Source organism: Trichosurus vulpecula, chromosome 2, assembly GCF_011100635.1.
Source record: "Trichosurus vulpecula isolate mTriVul1 chromosome 2, mTriVul1.pri, whole genome shotgun sequence".
Lineage (NCBI taxonomy): Eukaryota > Metazoa > Chordata > Mammalia > Diprotodontia > Phalangeridae > Trichosurus > Trichosurus vulpecula.
Window position 1 is genome coordinate 434,139,973 of NC_050574.1, and position 18,529 is coordinate 434,158,501.

The 18,529-nt window shown below is 43.0% G+C and overlaps 1 pseudogene; it reads right to left on the reverse strand.

Moving 5' to 3' along the window:
• Window positions 1–485: 485 nt before the first annotated feature.
• The window catches only part of LOC118837313, a 53,360-nt pseudogene continuing 35,316 nt past the window's right edge, over window positions 486–18,529 (reverse strand).

The following is an 18,529-nucleotide window of genomic DNA, read 5'->3' on the forward strand; positions in this document are numbered from 1 at the left end:
ACGGACTGCTCGGGGCGGGGGGGACTGGGAGGTTTCACCGTGTCATAAAAGCTGTCCCGAAAGGGCATCAACTATGCCCGCATCTCCGTGTTTTTGCACAGTTTGCTGCAGATGCTAGCTCTTCCCTCCTCGCTGGATTAATTTTCATTTCAAACGCTGCCCCTACCTGCTCCGCTCTTATCTCGCTCGCAGCTTTGCAGGCTCCAGAGGCGTCCGGGCTGCGCTCGGCTCCCCTGCCCTCCTCCCCTTGCTCTCCTCCCTTCCCCTCCCCTCCCCCGCCCCCTCGCCTTTTGTCTCGCTCCCCGGTACAGCCGGGGCGCGTTCTGAGCCAGCAAGCTGGGTAATTGCAGGACTGGAAGGAGGAGAGGAGGGCCGCGAGTCTGGAACTGCTAATGAGCGGGTGTAACCGGAGGAAGCGGCGGAGTCCGCGGAGAGACGCTCGGGTCTGTCAGGAAGGCAGCCAGCTGGACTAAAGAGCCCCCGAGCTAGAGCGAAGGGCATTGGCTGCTCCGCTCCATCAAAGCCCGGGAGCGCATCGCCGCGCCCCGGTCCTGGGAGAAGGGGGAAGGAAGAGCGGGGAGCGGGACGCCGTGGTGGCCAACCACACGCCCCGCATTGCACCACCCTGCCTCGCTCTGCTCCGGGCGTGGATAATCTTTCATTTGTCACACCTGTAACGCTTGCCTGGCCTCCTCGATTTCTCGCCTATTTCCTCGCCAGCCGCCCCCACTAACCTCCACTCCCCTCCCCTCCTGTCCCCAAGGCTGCGGCTTGCATTCGGCGAGACATTCCGACCCGGCCGCTGTGTCAATGACCCCCGACTCACTGCAATTACCCTCCCGCTGCCCCTTGATGCGGCGGCGCCAGTCCCCAGCCCAGCCCGCTCCCCCGGCAGGCCCCGAGCTCGTTCCGCTGGCTCCTGGGGCCCAGGGGAGCATCAGTGCCCCGAAGGGACCGCAGATGCCACCCCCGCCCTCCTCCCGTTTGCGCGCCGGCTCGTTCGCACCAGACGCCCGCGTTCCAGTCATTTCACAAGCGGGTGGGAACGGGCTTGTTTTCTTCCCGGCGCGGTGAGACGGAGAAAGAGAGGAGTGGGGCGGCCTGGGGAGAGAAATTGGCAGGCTGGGCACGGGGTAAACATCCCAAGGTGCGCGTCGGTGTAGGTGGCTTTACATGCCAGTCTTTGAAGCTGCCCCTGCGGCAGAAGGCCCCTCGAGGAATGGTGGAGAAAGCTCTGACCTGGGGCATCTAGAGTCGTGATTCCAATCTTGAGTCTGCCCCTGACTAGCTGTGTGTGACCTTGGCCAAGTCACTCTTCAGTTTTCCCAAATGTAAAATGAAGAGGAAGGGCTTGACCGCCATGACCTCTGAAGTCCCTTCTTTCTAATTCCATATTTCTGTGAAGTGCTTTGTAAAATTTGAAGCACTTGAGAAATGTATTAGTTTACCATTAACACATATATATGTGTATGTGTGTGTGTGTGTATGTATGTATGTATTCATATTCATATCCTCCAGACAGAAGTTTGAAGTTGGAGGTTAGGAAAGAATTGGTCAGATCGATATGAAGAGAATATCCTCCGCTGAGCCTAAGATGAGAATCAGAATCCTGGAATTTCACCCCCATCATAGGAATGAGATGTGGTATTGGACCAGTTCCAGTTAAAATGATGAAGCAGGAAATGGGCTGCCACCACGCATCTCGACGCCCCTCCCCCATTCTCACCCAGCCTACTTACAGCCCTCGGGCTGTTTCCTGGTTTTGGGGACCATGCACATAGTAAACCCTCCTAGGAGAGTGCTCCACAATCAGAATTACCTTCTTCCGTCTATGCATGCATCGAAATGACCTTGATTCCAACTACTTGTCATTGAGAGGACTCCAGAGTAGTACAACGCCTTAACCCAATAGAATGATAATGGTGTCATTTTAAATGCAGGCAGATGAGAGGAATGGTGGGAGGCAGGCCCTACAGATCATAACCACATAGGGTGTAAGAGGCACCATGGGTGCCCCTGCTCAGAAACCTTGGGGGGAAGAGAAGGAGCTAGAACAGAAAGGGAGGAAAAGATGGTTGTGGAAGGGGGAAAAAAGAGATGGGGAAGAGAAAAAGGGAGGAAAGAGATGGGGGGGAGGGAGGTAGAGTGTGGTTTAGTCAAAGTGGAAAGAGCTCTGGATTAAATCAAAGTACTTGAGTTTGGATTTTGGTGCCCCTAATTTAGAATATTTGTGATCTTGGCTAGACAAGTCACAACATCTGGGTCTAAGTTTCTTCACTGATAGTCTGAGGACCTTGGATTATATGACCTTTAATTTCTTTCTTCCAAACCTTAATCTGATGATCCTGTTCCCTCCTATAGGATAAAATAAAAACTTCTTAGCTTGGCACTTTTAAGCCCTCCACAATCTAATTCCAACCTGTTTTTCCTGCATATTTCACATTACTCCCCTTCACAAATGCTACATTCCAACCTTACCATGATCTTTTCCTCATTTGTGCAAGCTGTCCCCCATGCCTGGAATTTACATCCTTCCCAACTCAGCCTTTTGAAATGCTCTTCCCTTTAAAGCTTCTGGGATTCTGACTCCCCCATGTGATGCTTGATGGAGAGGGCTCCCTGAGATCTTCCCTACCACTTCCTTCACCAGCAAGTCAAGAAGTCACCCTTGTGAGGTCCTCTTTGTAAATGACCACTACCACCTCAAAAGACACTGGCTCCTGATTCACACTCCCACCATCATTAACTCATCCCAGTCCAACGAAATGTGAATTCTCCCATACTTAGAGCACTTTAGGTGGATTTTTCCTTCACCCTTTTACATTGTATATAGTCTTTATCCCCCTCCCTATATAAGATTGTAAACTCCTTGATGGCAAAGACTGTAAGAATTTAACAATGCTTTGCTGAAATGAATTGAATTTGGAGCTTCATTTAGAATCAGAAGATCTGGTTTTAGGTGCCCATTCCACCATTTACTAGCTGTGTGACTTTCTGAAAAAAAAAAAGGTAACTGCACCTCAGTTTACTCATCTGTAAAGTAGGAATGGAAATACCTGCCATAACTATTTCACAAGGTAGTCGTGCAACTCAAATGAAGTGGCAGATGTAAAAAAAAAATAAGGCTTTATACAAATTTTAGGTGTTATTAGAGGTGGCACAGATGTCACTCCCTGGCTCAAAAATCTGAAGTGCCTCCCTATTGCTACTAGAATAAAATAAGTAGCGAGACTAACATTAAAATTCTTCCACAATTTAATTGCCACCTACCATCCTAGTCTTTTTTCATATTATTTTCATCATGTGTTCTTCCTGTAGGAAACTACCTTCCATTTCCTGCCCCCATGCCTTTTCATAGGTGGTCCTGCAGTGCCTGGAATGCTCTCTTTCCTCCCCTCTGTCAATTAGAAGCCATAGCTTCCTTCAAAGCACAAGTTCAGTGACACTTCTGATCCTCCTCCCCCAAGACCTCCTAGGTGTTAATATTCTCTCCCTCTTGCAACTACTTTGGATTACCTTTAAAAAAATGTAATTGTTTATATACATAATGTGGGGTAGTTAGGTGGTACAGAGGATGGAACACAGAGCCTAGAGTCAGGAAGACTCATCTTCCAAAGTTCAAATCCAGCTTCAGACACTTACTAGATGTGTGACCATAGACAAGTCACTTAACCCTGTTTGCCTGAGTTTCTTCATCTGTAAAATGAACCGGAGAAGGAAATGGTAAATCAATCTAGTATCTTTTCCAAAAACAAAACAAAACAAACAGGGTCACTAAAAGTCAGACACAACTGAAAAACATGTATTGTGGCTCCCCAATAAAATACAAGCAAGCCTCTTGAGGGGTAGGGACTGTCTTTGTGTGGTCAGTATCTAGCTTAGTGCTAGGACTGTAATAGCAGGTTAAGAAAAAATTGTTAAATTGACTTCCCTATGGAAACCCTAACTCTTCTTCTACCTAGATTGTGCCTTCTTTGCTTTTATTATTTGTCCCCTCCTGTTTCTGCCTCTTCAAGCTTCCACTCCCACTCTCCTCCTCCTCCTCCCTTCTCCCTGCTAACTTTCATAACCTTTCAATCCACTTCTCTGCCTTCCTCCTCCTGCAACCCCCACGTGAAGTAATTTACTGCTCCTGTCTTGGCCAAGTACTTGTGCTCTGGGAATCTTTAATCTATGGATGCCGACACTGACTGTGTGTATCCTTTATAGAAGTTCTCTTAAAAGGCCCTTCTCAGACTGCCAGTGGTCAGACAAGGTCCATGTCCTGAAAGATTCCAACATGGCATGCCAAGGAAAGCATTCTCAGGCCTCAGAGTCAGAACTGCTATAGAAGGCTACCACCTAGGGATTCCTATTTCCACTGGTTTAACCCTTAGCTGTCACTATCAAAGGAGAATGGGAGAACCCCCTCCCTCCACCCCAGACCTCACCCTTGGCACTCACAGCCTTCAGTCAATCAACATTTATCAAGCACTTATTATGTGTCAGGCACTGTGATTAGCACTCGGGATACAAAGAAAGACAAAAGACAGTGCCTGCTCTGAAGGAACTCACAGTCTAATGAGGGAGATAACATACAAACAAGACAGATACAGGAAAAATTGGAGGGGGGGCTGTCTCAGAGGGAAAGGGCTAAGATTAAGGAGTATTAGGAAAGGTTTCTTATAGAAAGTGGGATTTTACTTGAAACTTGAAGGAAGCCAAGCCAAGAAAGCTATAAGGCAGAGATGAAGAGGGAGAAAATTCCAGGCAAGGGGGGCTGCCAGTGAAAATCCTTAGAGTCAAGTGTTTTTGTTTAAGGAATAGCAAAGAGGTATCTCTGGAGCGAACAGTATAGGAAAGGAGTAAGGTGTAAGAAGGTTGAAAAGGTAAGAAAGGGCCAAGTTAGCTTTAAAAGCTAAACAGAGGATTTTATATTTGATCCTGGAGGGAATAGAGAGTTTACTGAATAGATGGGGTGATATATGGTCAGACCTGTACTTTAGCAAGATCCATTTGACAGCTGAGTGGAGAATGAACAGGAATGGGGAGAAGCTTGAGGTAGGAAGCCCTCCCAGCAGGCTAGTCTAAGAATGGGGTAATGAGGGCCTGCACCAGGGTGGTAGCAGTGGGAAAGGAAGGAAAAGGCCATATGTGGGACATGTTATGAAGATAGAAACATCAGGACTTGACAATTGATTGGATATTAGGGGTGAGAATGAGGAGTAGAGGATGGCTTCCTTGGTACCCTTCCCCCACAGCATCGACCATAGAACACTCACAGAGAAAATCATCTAACTGAAATGGTAGGGAATAGAATACTTGGAGTAAGGCTTGGGTTTCAGACCTGGATCTGCTACTTATTTGACCTTACTGGGCTCTTAAGCAGCAGTTTCTTCATCTATAAAAACAAGAGGTTGTACTCTGATCTCTAAGGGTTCTTCCAGCTCTGACAGTCTGTAATTTCAAAATTTAAACTATATACAAAACAGCTGCAAGATGTGTACAAATATCATGTTGCTCAACTCAGTTTAATTTAGCTTAAGGCTGTTTTTAGTCTCCTCCAGGCCCTCCCTTTTTCATCCCCAGGTCAGCCGGCTCCTCAGTTCCTTGAACTATAGCTCAATTCTGAGAGACAGCTGGCTGGTACAAATAGATACAATGCTGGACCTGGACCCGGGAAGACCTGAGTTTGAATCCCTTAGCTTCTGTTTGCCTTAGTTTCCTCAACTGTAAAACAGGGATAATAATAGCACCCACTTCCAAAGGTTGTTGTAAGTCTCAAATGAGATAATAATTGTGCCTGGCACCTAACGTGGTTGCTGTTCCGTCACATTCGACTCTTCTCGACCCCATTTGGAGTTTTCTTGGCAAAGATTGTAGGAGTGGCTTGCCATTCCTTCTCCAGCTCATTTTACAGAAGCAAATAAGTTTAAGCAACTTGCCCAAGATCACACACTGGTAAGCATCTGAAGCCAGATTTGAACTCAAGAAACAAGCCTTCCTGATTCCAAACCCAATGCTCTATCCGCTTTGCCATCTAGCTGCCTTGGCACCTAATAAGGACTATATAAATGCTTGCTACTGTTATTACTACTTTGAAAGTAGTACTATCCTTGAGTAGCTCACCCTTACTTCCTCTCTCATCCACTCCATTCTCTGCCTCAATCCACAAAGCCACAAGCAGTTCTTGAGCCCCGGTAACAATTCACCTCCCTCCTCATCTTTGTCTGGATCATCTCAGATGCCACCTTCTCCATGTAGCTTTCCCTGACTCCAGTCTCCCTGCTATTGGTGTGATTTCCCTCCTTAAATATCCCTAGAGCAGCTCGTCAGATCTCCCTTGTACTATATTTATCTACGCTACCGTACCTCACCAGTTGAATGGAAATCCTAGGTATGCAGTCTATGTCCATGCTACAGAATGAAGATCCCGGGCCAAACTTTAGTAGATAATGGGATAATACCAACCCAACATTTACATCGGCTTTTAAAGTTTTCAAAGCTCTTTACATACATTAATTACCTCCTTTGGGAAACCCTATCCTGTCTCTGATTCCATCTGGCCCTCCAGTTCTAGTAGCTGTAGAATTGCATACTTCATACTGCTATGCCTACATGAAACTTACTATAGAAGGTAAGCACCCTGAGGGAAGGGACTGTTTTGTTTGATTTTTTCTTTGTGTCACTATAACCTCCTATAGTGCCTGGAATATCACAGAAGCTAAATAAATGTGTGTTGAATGGAATTCCAGTTGTTGTTTTTTTTTTGCCTAATAGAGTTACATAGAAAATTTTTCATAGATATAAAATTATACTGACAATCTGTGAGAAAATTTTCCAACAATCCCATTAAATAACTGGAGACAATAAAAAAAATATGAAGTCCCTTGATGGCCAAGATGTGTTTCCAGCACAATAGCTGGTGGGTGGTAAGTAATTAACAGAATCTTTAGAGCAGGAAGGGAGCTTGGAAGTAATCTAGTCCTACCCCCTGACTTTACAGATGAGGAAACTGAGTCCCAGAGAGGTTAAGATCACCAGGTTTGGGAATTTGAACCCAGATCCTCTGACTCCAAATCCAGCACTCTTCTCACTCTAACAGGGTGAGAAATTTAGTTAAACAGAATCAACCAACAAGCCATGGCGTGCTGATTGTGGAGCCAGAAATACTAAGGTTCAGATCCTGTTTTCAACACTTACTAGCCAGCTATGTGATCCTGGACAAATCAATTAACGTTGCTGACCCTCGGTTTACTTATCTGTAAACTGGAGAAAATACTTGTAGCAACCACCTCACAAAGTTGTCCAATTCAAATGGGATAAAGCATGTAAAATTATTTTCAAAGTTTCTTCCCCTCATCACCCCCCACTTTTTAATGTAAGCACCTTGAGGTCATGGACACTCGTTTTTATCTTTGTAGCTCCATACATGCAAAGGTGCTTAAAATGAAATTAAATAGAATTCTCACCCCAGATCCTAGTTTTCTAAAAAACCATCCCAGATATGTACAGATATTTATTCTGGTGAGAGGTAGCCTTAATAGCAAACAGACAGACAGCAGGCTGTGGAGTCAAGAAGCCCTGGAGTGAGTTGAGTCCTGCTTCCAACACATACTAGCTCTATGAGCCTGGACAAGCCACTTAGCCTCTCTCCTAAGACTCTAGCTAACTCTCTAAAATCTCTAAAATTTTAAATAAAAAAAAATTAAAATCTCTAGCTAAATTTCTAAAATCTAAAAATCTACTAGAGACACAGTACAATGGAAGGAGCGCTGGCTCTTAAAGTCAGAGGAGCTGGGTTTGAATTCCACCCCTGATACCTTTTACCTTTGCGACTACGGGCAAATCATTTATTTCCTTTTCCTGGATCTCAGTTTACTCATCTGTAAGATGAGGGAGTGGGACTAGATGACCTCAGGGGTCCCTTCTAACTCTAGATCTGGGATGCTAAGTTTCCCATGAGTTGCTGATATGCCTCAGTGAAAGGAGTTTATGCCTTGGGGGAAAGATTTGAAATCACAGGTCGAGATCAAAAAAAAAATTACATCCTGGTAAACTTGTGTACATATGGCTTATATTACCCACAATCAGAGCAGGCAATTGCCTACCTGCTATGATTTAAAACGTAAGAAACCTCTAAACAGATACAGCATGCAACCCCAGTGATGCCAAAGATTATATTAGTATTGTTTATTCATCACTTTGATGAAGTTCTAGTCTCTTCCTGAAGTCGTTTTTAAAATTCTGTGCCCCTCCACACTGTGTTGTGTCCCCCAACATTCCTCTCACCCCCTCTGCCCCTACCTCTCTCTGCCCCGCTCTTTGTGGAAAGGGGACTTGGCTGCTGTTAGCAACAGGAAGTGAGAGAGAGGCTGCTGCAGAAGAGAAGCATGGTGCTGAATCTTGAGTTAGAGAGGTAAGGGCCTGTGACAGGAGTGAGATCCTCACTTGGGGAGCTGCTGAGTCACTTGCCCTGCTCTATAGCGAGATTTCAAGCAAGAAAGTAGCTAAAGGCTGTCCTCCCTCCAAATGAGACCGGATCCGAGTAATTCAGAACTACACCCAAAGGGCTTTGATCCAGCAATACCACTTCTAGGTCTGTAGCCCCAAAGAGAACATAAAAAGGGAAAAGAACATATTTATACAAAAACGTTCATAGCCCCTCTTTTTGTGGTGGCAAAGAAATGGAAATTAAGGGTATGCCCATCAATTGGGGAATAGCTGAACAAGTTGTGGTATGTGAAAGTAATAGAATACTATTGTGCTATAAGAAATGATGAGCAGGCAGATTTCAGAAAAACCCAGAAAGACTTACATGAACTGATGCCAAGTGAGCAGAACCAGGAGAACACTGTACACAGTAACCAAAACATTATATGATGATCAACTATGATAGACTTAGCAATGCAATGGTCCAAGGCAATTCCTAAAGACTCATGATGGAAAATGCTACCAACATCCAGAGAAGGAACTGATGAAGTCTGAATGCAGATAGAAGCATACTATTTTTACTTGCTTTAATTTTTTTGTAGTTTTCCCCCCCCTTCTGTTCTGGTTCTTCTTTCACAATATGACTAATATGGAAATATGTCTTACATGATTGCACATATATAGCCTATGTCAAATTGCTTACTGTCCTACAAGGGGGAAAATTGGAACTCAAAATTTTATTTTAAAAAATGAATGTTCAAATTTTTCTTTACATGTGATTGGAAAAAAATACTGTTTAAAAGGAAAAGGAAAGGGAGACCAGATCTCTAAGAATGGGAAAAGTACCAACACACCTAAGTTGTTCACAATGGATCTCGATTCCCCCTCTTTGATCTCATCTGAAATCCCTAGTCCCCTGAGATCCTGAATGAATACCCTGTTGCATAAGTCCTAGGAATAGCATTGTTATCTCTTCATCCAGTTGAGTTGAGGTTGGAATGGGCAAATTCCATTGCCTGCTCAAAGACAAAATGAGTGGAGAGCCAAAAATAAACTCAAACTTCACCAGCCCTGGAATCTCTGGGCACAGATCAATCGTCTATCTGGGGAGTTCTGGAGTCTGGAAGTGGTGAATCAATGTTTCATGTTTTATTCCCAACCGTTCTTGTCATTAAGTATTATTTATTTGCTTATTGATTCTATGCTAAGAGTAAATGCAGCATGCAGCATCGGAGCAAGCCTGTCTATTTCTGTGGAAAGGCAAGGCCATTATGCCAAGGTTATGTGAGGAGCCCTCATTTAAACAGAACCAATTCCAAAGGAGGTGAGGTTAGGCAGTGGTTGGGGCTCAGAACTAATTGGTTGACCCAAAAAGAACACACACACCCTGGGTAATTAATTACCACCACTCACTAGAGAGGCTGAGCTGAAGTACAGAAGGTCATGTACTCCCTGGGAGCCATAGGGAACATGGTAGTGATTCAATCACTCCACCATGTGTAGGGCATGCCCAAACTGCCAGGATGAGCACAGGCCTCCCTAGTGAGTGGCTATTTAACAACCAATTGGTTGTTAAGTAAGATAGGAATCATCAGGGATAGAAAACACCTTCAGCACCTATCACTTTAATTTGCATGAATTTATCAGACATTATCATCCCAGTGAAAAAGTTCAGGGCAGCATTGGGCACCTGACTTAGGAGGGAGAGTTGAAGTGGGGAGCCTAGAGGAAAGAATGGATGATAGAAATCACAGAAGGGAGCAGGCAGTAAAACTGGAGAGGAAGAAAGAGGGAGGAAACATGCATTTATATAGAGTCCGCTATGTTTAAGGCACTGTGCTAAGCACTTGAAGTATTATCTCATTTGGCCCTCCCAACAACCTTAGGAGATAGGTACTATTATAATCATCATTTTACAGTTAAGGAAACTGAGGCAGACAGAGGTTAAGTGACTTGCCCAGGGTCACATAGCTAATTAAGCGGTTGAGGCCAGATTTGAACTCGTCTTCCTGGCTCCAAGCCCAGGGCTCTTTGTCTACTGTGCCACGTAGCTGAGAAGATGAATTTTGGAGTGTAGAAAATTGGATTTAGAGCCAGAAGGATGCTTAGAGAGCATTTAGGCCACCCCCATCATTTTATAGGTGAGGAAATTGGGTCCCGGTCGAGGTAAAAATGACTTCATACATTAAGACATTAATAAAATAACTATTGTGTATGCAAGAAGCTTTGACAGGCTCTGACCAAAAGATAGTCTCTGATATAATGATAAATCGATAAAGTATAGTCCTTGCCCTCAGGGCACTTAAAATCTATTAACTTGACCATTTCTCCAGAGTTGGCCTTGGAGTCTTCTCCTGACCTCATGGTTTAAAGGATTTAAGAACTCTCTTTTGTCCAACCACCACAGCAACAGAAACCCACCCAACAACTCTGTGCACATGGGGTAGAGTCAGCAGGTACAATAGAAATTAATCTTGTGAATTGATACAGGTTACACCCTTCCCTTACAGCACACCTTTTTAGACAAAGCCCAGCAAGGCTGCTGGTACTATAAATCGGCAGATGTCAAACAATTGACCAATGAGTCCAGCTTTTGGCCAGAGACTTTGATAAGCCATTTGGAAGAGGCACATGAGACACATATGTTGGTGGCTATAATGTATCGTGTATCCATAATCCATTAACATCTTTGTCTACTAAAGCATTTCATACATTGATGGAATGGAAATCCATGACTTGAAATATTTTTTTCCTGGAATTTTGCCCTTTTCTCTATTTTTGATCCCTCTCAAAAAAAGGAGTGGAAATTAAAGGTTCATTTCTTTCCAAGATTCATTTAGATTCTGCTTAATTATTGTTGGGTATTAACTAATAACCCTGCACATTGATAATGCATGAATTGAGTTCAGGAGACCTCTAATCATGGACACTGAAGTGCCACAGCTGTGAAGAAAACTTTGCCTCCGTAAAATGGAACACATATTTTGGAAAACAAACGGACCTGTCATGCCAATAATGTTCAGAGAAAATTGAAGAGGCGCTCCTGTGACACCTGTCATTTGAATTGCTCTGAGGCCGTGTCTCCTTTAGGATCTGAATCATCCAGTTTGCCTATTTATATCTATCCAAGGCAACAGATAATTGCCAAAGCTCCACTTGACTTTGAGTCCTGGAGCCAGGGCCCAAGCTAGGTCAGCTTCATGCCCCAGACTTACTCTTAAATGCTGCATTCTGATGAAATAGAGGACTTCTATCCTCAGCTTAGGGGTGGGAACAGTCAGGTGCAGAGCCATTGAGTGGGTTCACCTGTAGTACCAAGAAACCAGAGACAAACAGTTCACTGCATCTCAGTTGGATGGCCCATTCCCACCCCTTCCATAACCTCTCATTCATCAGAGCATGCCACACAGTAAAGAGCTATCTTCAATGGGAGCAGAAGGGCAGTCAAAGGAGGTATGAAATGTCTGGTATTTGAATTTCTGCTTGAGACTCTTCCACGGACAAAAATAAATGAATACAGCCTCTGTTTGTATGAAGGCTAGAGCTAGAATCTGTTAATATAAAAAGCGAATTGAACACATTAACATCACATTGTAGGAAAACAATTAAAATTCATTTCAAATGAACAATCATCTATTGGGCATTGGGCATTGGGCATTGTACTGGTACTGTCATCCCTTCTACACCACAACTTTCCGCCATTGCCCTTTCAAAATTTCAGTATATCTCGGGTCAGCATAAAGAATTAAATGGGAATTTTGGGGGAGGTTTGCAGAAGCTACAGCTGACACGGGAAGGCCAACAGACAACAGAAAAAGTTTAGAAACTCAGAAATGCATAAAATATCTATGTAGTATTGTATTATATCAACATACTTCATCTTTTAATAACCATAATAACTCAGATTGCTTCCCTGGTAGGAAGGGAGGGATGAAAAAATTTACAAGGATTTTCCAGATCTCAGGGCACCACACCCCAAAGCCCCTCAGTGTGGAAGGGATAATTGTACTGAGATAAAGAGACAAAAATGAAACCAGCCCCTTTGCACAAGGACCTTACGTTGTACTGTTCTCAACCCAGAGAAGGCCATGGAAACTATAGTACAGAATATAGTATACTGTAAGACAAGAAGGGCAGCAAAAAAGCATTTATACAGCCAGACTGTGCACCTTTTTATTTGTTTGTTTTTTTTAAAAACAAATATTGTTTCATTTGAGACTCACAACACAACACTGCAAGGTAAGTGTTGTTTCCCCCATTTTAAATTTGAGGAAACTGAGTCGAACAGGTTAAATGACTTGCCCAAAGTCACACAGCTAATAAACATCTAAGGCTAGATTTGAACTCAGGTCTTCCTGACTCAGAGCCCAGCAATTTACAAATTAAGCCATTTAGCTGCCTTGAAGAGGCAGGAGCATGTGCTTAAAGTCTGATCATTAGGAAAAGAGGACAAGTGGTGAGAAGTGACTGGTACCTGGATTTCTACTGGAGACTCCCTCTTACAAACAATAGCTGAACACAGCTTATATTTGCATTAGGGCTTTGGCAAGAAGGTGTTAATTATGTTTTTTTTTATTTTAAAATTTCATTATATTCTGAACTCAACAAATGCCAGCAAATATGAGTTTTTACAAATGTGAGGAACAAATAAAAAGAATTGCACTAGAAATTGCAAATTTCTACCACATACAGCTTGCCCTTTTTTCTGTAAAGTATATAATAAACTCAACATGTTAGTTCCAAAGCTATCCCACTTATCTGTTTCTCTCTGAACCTCCTTTACTTCTCTTACGTGCTTCATTGACAAACATCTTTTTATCTTTTTTCTTTTTGCATCACGTATATCCCTCCCCCCAAAAAAACTTCTTTTAAAAAAACCCTTCCTCGAATCAACAATAGTTGAGGTAAATAAATCCACATCTTGGCCATATCCAAAAATGTGTGTCTCCTTCTATACATCTAGATCATCTCTGTCAAGATGTGGGAAACATGTTTTTCCATCATGTTCCTGAAATCATGTTTGGTGATTACATTGATCAGAGTTCTTAGGTATTTCAATTTTTTTTTCCTTTTCATCATTTACCACATTATGGTTATTGCATAGATTGTTCATATATAATATATTATATATATATATTATATAATTATTCCCCAGTTGATGGCTATCCTCTTAGATTCTAGTTACTTGCTACAACAAAAAGTGCTCCAATAAATATTTTTGTGCACATGGGTACTGTCTGTTTTTCTTATAACTCTTTGAGCTAGAATTCTAGGGGTTGTATCTGAGTCAAAGGATATATCTTTTTGGGGGGTTGGGGGATCGGGGAAGGTGGGAAAGATGATATAGTTCTAAATTGTTTTCCAGAATGGAAATTTCCAGCAATGGACACAAGATTTCACGAAGGTAAGATTGTTTTAAGAGCTCAGAAAAAGGCTAGGTAGCCTAAAATAATTTGGGTTAAGTTGGTCTAAGAAGGATAGAAAGCTCTCAGGAATGAAATTCTAACAATTTTTTTAAAACCCACAGTTTTATTGAAGAAAAGGGCATATTGCCTAAAAAAAAAAAACCAAAAAAAAAAAATTACACAGATCTGAGCAGGCCAACTCATGAAATTTGAGCATGAGATTGGGACAGCCCCTGGATCTGTCCAAGAAAATACAGCCGCCCACACAAATAAATGGAAGGAGGCATTATGACTGCTGCCATGTTAAGTGGGTAGACTAATGGTGCTCACTGCTCTGAGGAGCTTTGGGTGTGGCTCATGAAACATAGAGTGGAAAAGATGATTGATATCAGCCTATGAGGAGGTTAGTAAAATTAAGGTCCAGGATTTTGGGATATGGTAGGAAGTACATATGTTTTACACAGGCTAGGCCAGTTTCCTTTTAAGGGGATAAGGAAGCTGATCTCAAAGTCAAGGTCTTGAATTACTGGCACAGCTTCTTTGTCACATAAGGCATAAAAAGGCATGCCATGCAGAACCTCGCATAAGCCAAGCCTATGGGAAGTCAGTGTTCTTGAGGTTTGGTGGAATTTCTGCCAAGCAGCCCATCCTTTTGAGCAAGCATTGCTGCCCTAGTGAGCATGGAGACAGAGGAGAACATCTATTTTTAGTAAATTACATCCTTTTAATGCTATTGTAAGTAACTTTATTTCTATTGCATTTTACATTCCACAAGTATGTCGTCGCATTCCAATCCCAAATCTGAATCATTAGATGACTTGAGCTAAGACTCACTCAGTACACCCCTTCCATCAACACTGCAGTTAAGCCAACCTGGTGAAAGAAATTATTATTAATAACCAATGATTTGGAGAAATCTGACATTGCTCCTTTTCAAAAATCCTGATTTTAAAAGTTCAGTCTCTTGAAGGACATGATAATGAGATTGGATTCACTTTTTGTTCAGATGCACTCAGGTGGGAAGCTGTGGTTTTATACTCAGGTTTGGGTGGGGATAAATTCTTTGAATAGATTGCCCAAGGCTGGGTCTAAATTAAGAAGTAAATGACATAATCAAGTTCAGCGCCAGCCCCTCATTATAATATGCATTCTCTCATTAATTGTTAACCAATCAGAGTTGACACCCTCAAAAACACCCTTCTTCTAACGGGTACATAAGTGAGCCCCACTGCCATGATTGTCTTTTGTCTAAGAGACATCCAAACAACCATCTGTTTATTAAAATACTGGCATCATTGATAAAACGATTAAATTACCCAGAAATTATGTCTTGAGCCTTTTTAAAACATCACACTAGCCTTACACTGGTCCTTATACACAAAAGGAGACTGGGGGCACCTTCTTAAAAGGAAGGCATCCGTTTCAAGTGTAACTAATGTAATCGATGCTCTAATTTCAGAAATTATCACCTGTCTGTCATGAAGAGGTGTTGTCATGAGAAATGTGGGCCTCAGAAAATGTTATCTACAAAAAGACGCATTGAAATTCAATTCAACGAACACTGATTAAACTTGGAGATTGTGAGAGACACTGCGCTCAATGATGGGAATGCAAAGATAAAGTCCTCAAGGAACTTACATTCTACTGGGTGGGTTGACAATTTACACAGAAAATTAATGAACAGCAGATAATTTAAAGGGGGAGGGACCACTCAACCTGGAGGGGGCAGGGATAGTCTTGACAAGAGAAAGGAATCTGGAAGGAAGATAAGGAAGAAATGCATTCTATTCCAGAGGGATGCCGTGTGTGTGTGTGTGTGTGTGTGTGTGTGTGTGTGTGTGTGTGTGTGTGTGTGTGTGTGTGTGTGTTGGGGGGGAGGATTGATTGGACTTGGAACAGATAACAAGTAGAGCAGTTGGGCCGGAACAAAGAGTTAATGAAAGAGAATAACATAAAATAAGCCTGGAAAGGTTAGTGGGAGCCAGATTATGAGGCACCCAAATGCCAGACTAATAGATTTCTGAATTTCACACACACACACGCACACAAATTTTGGTGTCAGGGCTGAAAGTGTTTGGGTATTATAGATGAGAATATATGAAGTTCAGCCAGAGCAGACAGACACCTTCCCTTAAACACCATCTTTTATTATAATAATTAGAAATGTGAATCCTTCTAAGATTCTAGCAAAAATATTTTTTCTTGGATTTAAAAAAAAATGATAGCAACTAATTTCAATTTGTTTTCTCTTCCCTCCCCGTCCCCAATTTAAAAAGCTGCTTGCCAGTAGTTTTGACGTAGAACATGAGGATCTGAAGAGAGTTTGGGATTAAAATTTATTTTTTTCTCCTTTTTATAAAGTGTGGATGTGGGGATAGACAGTTGGCCCCAGTGAGTGAGAAGGAAACAGGACCTAAATGGATGACTACATGAGTAGTCCAAGGTAAAGTTTACAGAAGCCAAGAACCTCCCTGAAAGAAATCAAGACATCGTCTGTGCCTTTGATAGACACAGATCCTTGTCTTCATAAGATGGACTAAGCTGCTCCATTATGGCATCTGGCTGCCCAGTGGCCCATGCTGGAGCTCCAATAAGTAGTATCATTGCTGTCACAGACAAGACAATAAAAGCCTTCATTAGAGATGAGGGTGAGAGTAGCAATGAGGCATCAGACAGAAAGGTGAATATCTTTGTTTTTATAAAGCATTAAATAAAAGAAAATCAGAGGCTCTCAAGGAAGCACTGTGAAGTTCTCTCGATTAGTCCAAACATTATTCCCTGAGCCAGCAGACCCTCTAGTTTTATGACATAAAATAATAATTATCAAATTAAAATCAATCTGAACAGAGCCAGGATCCCTACAACAGTTCTATCCATTAGAGAATTCCACAGTTACACATCACTCCCTTAAGGGCAACAACAACAGCCACAGGCCAACCATAATGAAGAACTTCCCGGAACAAGAGTTCCTCCCTGCAACTACGTTGGATCCCTGAACAAGGGAACAATCAGCTCAGTGTTCTGGGAGAACTCACTTATCCCAAGGGAGGACAACAGTTTTGGCTCAATCCAGGAAAGTTCAGGTTAATCCTTTGTATTGCTCTTGGTCGAATACTCAGAAGAAGCACGTCCACCTCTAAGCCTTACACTCTTCAAAGGGCCTTCCAAGGACCAGAGATTTATCATGTAAATAACCCACTAAGGGGATGGTTCTAGGTCCTATTGACTGAACTAACATGGACTTCTTCATCTAAGAAAGACTTGACTTCCCTGTTTGTTTGTTTGGTGAGCCCTGTCTTTCTCAGTTGAAGATAGCATTGCCCAGTAGACAAATTGTCAGTGGACAAATACTTCGAGTTCTTTCTTCAGTAGAAACCATGTGTTTGCACAGGTTTCCTTCCAGTGCTGTGTGAAACCTACAACAGACTTTTGGCCTATTTTCCCCCATCCATTGACACTCTATCTCCCCCTTTCATTCCTTTGTTTTGACTGTCCCCCATACCTAGAATGCTCTTCCCCCTAATTTTCACCTCTTTGAATCCCGGACCATCTTGATGACTCAGCTCAAGTACCAATACCTTCAGAAAGGCTTTGTCATTCCAAGTAACAGCGCCTTCTATCGACTCTGTCAGTCTATATGTATATAACCCATTTATGCACATTTTTTTCACATTTGATTGAATGACGCTTGGGGGAAGGGATGGTTTTATTTTTTCTTTGTATCCCTAGCACTTAGGACAATGCTTAGCCCAGAGTAAATGCTTAATAAATATTTGTTGACTGATTGATTTATGAGACAACTGATTGGAACTATCAGCAGGCTAAAACCATAGCATCAGAGCCATAGTTAGCCCAAGGCAAATGGGGATTAGCTCCAGGGTTCCACCTCGACACCTTACCCCAGAATCCTCTATTGATTTTCCTTGCTCCAGGATTACTTGTGGTGTTGTTCATTCAGTAACGTCTAACTCTTTGTGACCCCGTCGACTATAGCACACCTGTACTGTCCTTGGGGTTTTCTCGGCAAAGATACTGAACTGCTTTGCCATTTCCTTCTCCAGTAGATTAAGGCAAACAGAGACCAAGTTACTTGCCCGGGGTCACACGGCTAGTGAATGTCTGAGGTCAAATTTGAACTCTGGCCTTCCTGACTCTGGGAAGCTAGATGGTGAAGTGGGTAGTGCCGGGCTCGGAGTCAGAAAGGCCATCCCTGCGTCCAAATTTGGCCTCAGCCACTTCCCAGCTACGTCACCCTGGGCAGTCACTTAACTCTGTCTGCCTCAGTTCCTCATCCGTAAAATGAGCCGGAGAAGGAAATGGCAAACCGCTCCCGTATCTTTGCCAAGAAAACCCCGCGTGGGGTCACGAAGAGTTGGATGTCACTGAAAAAAGACTGAACATCAACAAAGAACTTCTATCCTCTGAGCCACCCAGCTGCCAGGATAATTGGCCTTTGTGCCATTTCTGCCCTTCCCGGACATCCACCTGACCTCAGTCTTCCCATTCCTCATTCCCCACCCCTTCTCTCTCTCTCTCTCTCTCTCTCTCTCTCTCTCTCTCTCTCTCTCTCTGTCTCTCTCTCTCTCTGTCTCTCTCTCTCTCTCTCTTTCTCTCTCTCTCTCTCTCTTTCTCTCTCTCTCTCTGTCTCTCTCTCTGTCTCTCTCTCTCTCTGTCTCTCTCTCTCTCTTTCTCTGTTTCTCTCTCTCTCTCTC